The sequence below is a fragment of the Echinops telfairi genome, unplaced genomic scaffold (genome assembly GCF_000313985.2).
Source record: "Echinops telfairi isolate 266 unplaced genomic scaffold, ASM31398v2 ScPeMD7_7475;HRSCAF=8513, whole genome shotgun sequence".
In the NCBI taxonomy this organism is placed as follows: domain Eukaryota; kingdom Metazoa; phylum Chordata; class Mammalia; order Afrosoricida; family Tenrecidae; genus Echinops; species Echinops telfairi.
Genome location: NW_022111379.1, coordinates 15,687,663 through 15,695,356, shown reverse-complemented (window position 1 = coordinate 15,695,356; position 7,694 = coordinate 15,687,663). Strand labels below are relative to the sequence as shown.

Below are 7,694 nucleotides of genomic sequence, written 5' to 3'. Positions count from 1 at the left end.
CATGGGCTTCTTTGGGTGGGGGTGGGGGGTCCTAAAAATATTCTCATTTGATTGTGGTGATGGTGGCAAAATTCTAAGCCACCAAATTGTATGCTTTAAATAGGATTGCACGGTATGTGAATTATATGTCAAGAAAGCAGTCATTTTTAAAAGGTATTTCATTTTAAAAATACAATTGTCTTTTAAAAAATATTTTCTTTTCTAGAAGCTATATGTCTACCTAGTTGAAAGAGTCATTGAATTCGATGGAGGTAGTTAGGACGCACAGTAGAATCAAGCTCCTGCTCCCTACTTTTCTCCTTCCTCCAAAACCTTTACTTGCAACACTTTCAGTTGAGTCTTCTTCTAGTAATTACTTCTACGTCGATACATAGTATGATTGTATTGCTACTTCTTGATTTTTCTGTTGCTGGGAAATCTATTCACACCCCACGCCCTTACTGTGGGAGAAAAGCATTTTGTACTTTTGTTTCTCTATGCCCCTCTCCACACTCCACACTCCTTCTCTCTTCTCCCATCTTCCAGAGTAGCCACCTGGTGCTTTTGGTAAGATTATGGTAATACTGTGGATTTTATTCTGAGCATGCTCCAAAACTGAGCTATGTAATATTCAATGATTGCTTGATCTTTTATGAATAAACTTTGGTTTCTCCTGGAGCTTATCATTCTCTTGCTCCTCGCCTTTATTTGCAAAAGTTTTAATTCACTTTCAAACTCTGCCATGCTATATGAGTCTCTTCTCAGCACATTCATTACATCAGGCAGTCTACCAATCACACGAGGAAATCTGACCTAGCTGGCTTAGGCGATCGGAATCCCCTCCATGCCTGGTACACAGCTGACATCCAACCTTCACGACCTCCCAGGCTTTCCTGGCCCTTCTCCTGTCATGAGTCTCTGCTTTATTACATACTCTGTCTTTCCTTTTCTTGGGTTACTCCCTTACTTTAGTGCAGCACATCCTTCCACAGCTTCTGGAGAGTATGTGGGAGATAAGTATTTGCGATCTCACATGATCCACTCAAAAAAATCCACTGTCCTTGAGTCAGATGCCAACTCAGAGTAATCTGATAGGGCAGTGTAGAACCACCCTGGTTAGTGTCTGAGACTGATTCTTTACAGGAGTAGTGAGTAATTTTAATATGGAAACACCTAAGTTCTTCTCTTCTCGGGAATTTTCTTGAATGATTTCATTGATTATTTTCTTCCTTCCAGTTCTCTCTTTTCTTTTCCTAAACTCTGTATTATCTGGTTATTGAATACCCTGAACTTACTCTTTAGTTTTCTGATCTCTTCTCTGCTTTCTATCTCTTTCTTTCTTTCTATAATCTCAAAGATTTCCTCAACTTTGTCTTCTAATACTCCACTGCTCTTTTTATGTATGCTATTTTTGTTGGCGATAATTCTCTGAACTTTTTTGAAAGCATTCTGTTCCTGTTTTTAATTAAAATTATTTGAGGATATTAGTTGGGGTTTAAGTTTTATTAACACAGTTTGTTTTCTTCAAGTTGCTTCTATCTTTTTATAAGTTTTGGTATCTGTTACATTAACAAACTTTCTTCAGATGTCTAATAATGTTGTCTGCTTAAAGTGACAGTACAGGATGATAGGGAGCTGACTGGAGGTGAAGAGGACAGGTCTGTGTGGGTGTGGGGTGCCTCTGGTTTCAGTCTGCATAGCAACATTTAATCCCTTCACTCTGCTCTTGGCACACTCTGACTTGAATCGTACCGAGTGTCCCTCAATTAAAAAACCCTCAGTTTAACTGTCTCCAGGGACTATGGTAAATCTTATTTACCCTGTTGAGAGAGAAGGAGGACATTTGTCCAGTAGCCTGGAATGGGGATACAACTTCTTGAACAACTTTCTATTAATACACTTGAGCTTAGCGCTGTCACCTCCTACTTTTAGAAGTCCCTGAGCCATTTGATGTTTCATAAGTTGAAGCTTGCTTAGGTCTCAGTTTCCTCAACTGTTAGCAGGGAATTCAGCTTTCGTACATTAGCCACGTCAATGATTTATCATCTGTTCTCTTTTGTGCTCTCAAAATGATATTGCTCTTGTATATATACTCTCCCACTCTCTTATTCTTGTAAGTTTATGCATGAAAAATACTCAGGGTGATTTAACGGAGCTCCTGGGGGTTATTAAATTAGATGAAGCCCTTGGGTGATGCAAGCAATTAACACATTCAGCTGCGAACAGAAATGTTGAGGTTGAAATCCACTCAGAGGTACCTCTGCAGAAAGACTTGGTGGTCCACAGCAGAAAACAGCAAACCACCGAGGACCATGGTGAACAGTTCTCTGACACACCAGGGGTCGCCATGTGTTGGATCTACTTGCACATTAACTGGTGGTGGTAATGAAATGAAATACAAGTGTTTCATTTCCATGTCTACCTGGAACATAGAAACATATGGCTTTCTGAAAACAACTGCTTGTGGGATAGCTCTGGAAACAAAAAACATACAGCAAGTAGACCGTCCTTGTCGGACACAGGGTACCTTTTAGCATGGGTACTTTATGCTTGAAGGGGTATGGTTTCAGTCCACCCGTCGTCAAGACAGTAGCTAGTAGGGCTTCGTGGAACAGAGGAAAACTCCTTGACAAAATACCGAGGATGGTTTTTAGAAGGACATTCACGGCAAGGACAAAGTGGTGTAGACCTGAGTTTCTAACGCTCTGTTTACAACACTGCAGTTTTTCCAACCAATGTCACTTGTGTTACATCCTTGCCCTCCACCGGCTGAGGCAGGCTAAAATGCACTTTAAAAAAGCTAAAGAACAGACCCAAAAGAAGTTCCACAAAATATTTTCATCCGTGGCTTATGCCAGGTAACTTCTCTAAAGCACATCATGACCAGGACAGGTAAAAAGAGTGATGTGAAGACGCGTGCTTTCCTGTTCCTTAGTACTTTCTGCATAGAGCAAATGCTTATCTCGTCGGAGAAAAGTCTCCTCCGTGAAAGTCTGAGCTAAACAAGAGTTCTGCTTAGAAAGAGAACCCTATGTTTGCTGGGGGTTTCTATCGGCTCTGAGGCGCTGTCTTGTGTTTGTTCGCACAAAGGCTCAGCTCCCTGTAGATGCTTTTGTGAGGGCTGGGCTCGTTGGAACATGCTGGACATCAGAAAATCCTCAGCTAGCCAACACAACAGTACGGAAAACTGGCTGCCTGTGTTAACAGTTACAACGAAATCAGCTGCTGTCACGTGAATTTCAAATCAGGGCCACCTCATGGGGTTCCCTAGGGTTTTCAGGGCCGTGACCTGTTGGGGACAGAGCCCCAGGGTTTTCTTCCAAGGTGCCTCTGCGTGGGTTGGAACCCTCCGTCTTTTGCTGAGATGTAGCGTGTGTAATGGACTGTGCCATCCACGGACTCTTGTGTTACAACAGTGAGGAGAACACTGGCAATGTGGTCTATTTAATGCATGTAACCACTTTCTGGCTCGTTTACAATGATTTTTAAAAATGATTAGAGCATGTAATTCACAAAGCATACATCAATCACATCAAGAAAAGTTGTACAATCATCACCGCATCAATTCTAGAACATTTTCTTCATTTTTGTACTCATTGCTATTAGCTTTCCACTTCCCCCCAGCCTCCCTTGCCATGCCCCCCAAGAACCATTAATCCATTTATCATCTCTCTAGATTTACCTCTCCTGGATTCATATACAGAAAAACATGTTTTAAAGCCCTAATAATAACCAATAAAACAGATAAACTGATTTTTGATGCCAAATGTTGTGACCAATGAGAAAAGAAATAACACATTCACAACTCACCTGAGGGCTGAGCCGACCCTGCAGGTAAGTGTCGATAGGAGTGAGGAGACAGGAGTCTCACGCTAGGCATGGGGCTTTTTACTTCCACTTAGAGCGTTCTGCTTCCCCATAGTTCTATTTGAGAGGGACGTCCGAGCGCTCCGAGCAGGCAGCGTCCAATAAGCAGCACTGCTGGTGTCTTCCTCTAACTGCTTCTACTTGCCCAGGATGAAAACACACGCAGCTCTCACAGCCATCACAGGGCTTTTCTGTGATCAGCCGAAGTGCACCCAAGCTGCCCTCCTCAAACTAAATGATCATGTCCGTCATGCAGGAGTCAGAATTAAGGCCCCTCTCCCATCTGAGACTCAAGCAGAGAGAGAGGCTGGCACATCCTAAGCTAAGCTGTTGAACCTTCTGGAAGAAGAAACGCATTGCTGGGTGTGACTGAAAGGAAAGGCTGTTCATGCTACAGTGGGTAGGCAATCCTCCTGGACAATTATCAGTGTTTGCAGTAGGTCTCATTTTCCTTAAACCCAACTCACATTTCTGCTTTGCCACTGATGTGCAAACCCAAAGCAGAAACCTGTAAGAGAATTATAGAGCATGCTACAAATATTTACTGGGGACCACAAGGGTCCTGGTGGTGCTGCCAGGTAAGCATTGACTTGCTAACCACAGGTCAGCAGTTCAAACCAACCAGGTGTCCTGTGGGAGAAAGATGAGGCAACCTGCTCCCATAAAGATCTATAGTCTCCGGTTTCCCTACGTACGATGACTGTGAGTTGGAACTGAGTGGATAGCAGTGAGGACGGTGGTTCATGTCCTTACACAGGGAAGGAAGCAGCATGGTCACTGGAGCTAGTCGAGTCGGTCGGAGATGATTTTTAATAAGTAATTAAGTAATTAAACCGTGTACACAATAACTTCCATAAATGATAAGTGGGAAACGAGAGAGTATTTCTGAGAGGCTATCATGGGGAGCTGACTTGGTCAAGGAAAGATGGGAGGTGTCCAGTAGGGAACACTCAGGGAATAATTAGGCTGAGACCCAGAACAGGAAGGGCCACATGAAGGAGAAGGGAGGGCCCGGGTGGGAAGAGTGGTCCACCGAAGGGGAACCCCATGACATAAAGCCCTGAAGATGAGAAGAGCTCGGGGTTCTAGGAATGGGAATAAGGTCAGTGGAGCTGCAGACCATTGACAGGAAGAGACTGGCCCCACAAGAGCTAGGAGGACTGGCTAGAGGGCAGATCCCTCAAGCTCAAAGGTCAGGGTAAAAACTTTACGCGTGTTTGTTAGGCGCCGTTGAGTCTGTCCTGGCCATAGCGACCCTGGGCACAACAGCACAAAACACTGCCCGGTCCTGCGCCATCCTCACAGCTGCTCCTGTGCTTGGGCCTTCTGTTGCAGCCACCGAGTCAACCCATCCCCTCGAGGGCCTTCCAGGTACAGTGCTTCCACGCCTCAACTGGGGCCTGATGGTGCCCTCGTGTGTTTCAGAGTGGAACTGTGTTTCCCAGGGGTTTCACGACCTTTTGGAAACAGCACCAGACCTTTCTTCCAAAGATGGGTTAGTAGTTGAACACTTAACCGATGAAGCCAACAGGACTTTAAAGTACCGGTAAGTGTTTTCAGCAGCATAGTGGCATGATTGGATTTACTTTTTAGAGGCTAATTCTGGCTGCTCGAGAGAGAATAGATGGAAGAGGTGCAGGAGGCAAGCGGAGCTTAGGTAGGAGGCTACCGTGGAATCATCTGATGACAGCTGACAGTGACTTGGGTGCTGGTGAGTGGTGATGAAAAAAAGCGGGAAGAATGGAGATATATTTAGAAGGCATATTGGCAAGACTTGTTAGTTAGATGGAGGAGGTATTCAGATGGAGGAAGGTGTAGGACTTATCGCATGAATAAGTGGGTGAATGATATACAGCACAGACATATAGGATTTTCCTTCAATTTTATATAAACGGAGGAGGTTAAGTTCATGGCACAAAAAACACTAGCTAGGGGCCTCCAGTCCTTTTTCTGCTCCTGTCAATAACACACTGGGTGATCTTGGGGAAAGAATTGAATTTTTCTCGTCTACTGCATCCTCATCTGCAAAATGATAAGCAGGCTAGATTGTATCTAGAGCAGTGGTTCTCAATCTGTGGGTCGTGACCCCTTTGGGGGTCGAATGACCCTTTCACAGGGGTTGCCTAAGACCATCGGAAAACACGTATTTCTGATGGTCTTAGGAAACAAGACACCGCTCCTCTGTCCGTCTCCAGGAGGGTCCGCCCACATGCAGATTCCCCCACCTAGGAGTACCCAGCTTGAAGACTGTTACCCAGGATACACCAGGCTCTAGACAAAATTTCTTTAATTTGTAATTAGAAATAAATATTTCACAAAATATAATTACATATTATTTTGTGATTAACCACTATGCTTTAAATATGTTCAATTTGTAACAATGAAAATACATCCTGCAGTACCCTTCACAGTAGCTAAGAACAAACTGAAATACCTAGGAATATATTTAACCAAAAAAAACTAAAGACCTATACAAGGAAAACTATAAGACCCTACTACAGGAAACCAAAAGCGACCTCCACAAATGGAAGAACATTACTTGCTCGTGGATTGGAAGGTCTAACATAGTAAAGATGATAATCTTACCTAAACCACTTTACAAGTTCAATGTTATACCAATTCAAATACCATCAACCTTCTTCAAAGAATTGGAAAAACTGATCACCAATTTCATATGGAGAGAGAAGAAACCCAGAATTAGCAGAGAACTCCTCAAGAAGAAGGACAAAGTTGGAGGACTCACCTTACCCGATTTTAATGCCTACTACACAGCTACAGTGGTCAAAACAGTGTGGTGCTGGCACAATGACAGACACTCAGACCAGTGGAAAAGAATAGAAAGCCCAAGGATAAAACCATCAGCATATAGACAACTGATCTTCGACAAGGGTCCCAAAACCATTAAGTGGGAAGCGGATGCCCTTTTTAACAAGTGGTGCTGGAAACAATGGATATCCACATGTACAAAAATGAAACAAGACGTTTACCTCACCCCATGCACAAGAATAAACTCAAGGAGGATCACAGACCTAGAAGTTAAACCCCAAACCATCAGGACCATCAAGGAGGGAATTGGGACTAACCTCAGAGCACTGGCCCAGGGAACTCATAGCTCATTGCAATAGGGAAGGGTACACACACAGGTGAACTAGAAATCGACAAATGGGATTTAATAAGAATAAAGCACCTGTGCACCTCGAAAGACTTCACCAAGAGGGTGACAAGACAACCCACAGATGGGAGAGGATTTTTAATAATGACACATCCAACAAAGGACTCATTACTAAAATCTACAATACCCTCATGACCTGCAAAAAGAGGAAAACAGTTAACCCTCTAACTAAGTGGGCAAAAGAACTGAAAAGAACTTTCACTAGGGAGGAGAGTCATACGGCCAACAAGCATATGAGAAAGTGTTCCAGATCATTAGCCATAAGAGAAATGCAAATCAAAACAACCATGAGATACCACTTAACACCCTTGAGGCTAGCCCAAATCAGCAAATCAGAGAGCAACAAGTGTTGGAGGGGCTGTGGTGAAGTAAGAACCCTCCTCCACTGCTGGTGGTCATGTAGATTTGTACAGCCACTGTGGAAAGCAATCTGCAGATACTTAAAGAAAATGGAAATTCATCTACCTAATGACCCAGTCATTCCTCTACTGGGCATATACCCGGGGGAAGCAACAAATAAAACACGACCAGTCATCTGCGCTCCAATGTTTATTGTGGCACAATTCACAATCGCAAAGACTTGGAAACAGCCTAAGTTTCCATCGATAGATGAGTGGATTAGTAAACTCTGGCACATACACACAATGGAGTACTATGCAGCACTGAACAGCACGGA

The 7,694-nt window shown here is 43.5% G+C and overlaps 1 protein-coding gene across 1 annotated transcript in view; it reads right to left on the bottom strand.

Annotated features, from left to right (window-relative positions):
- CAMKMT (calmodulin-lysine N-methyltransferase) overlaps positions 1 to 7,694 on the bottom strand; it is a 470,081-nt gene that overhangs the window by 70,826 nt on the left and 391,561 nt on the right. The window lies entirely within an intron of this gene.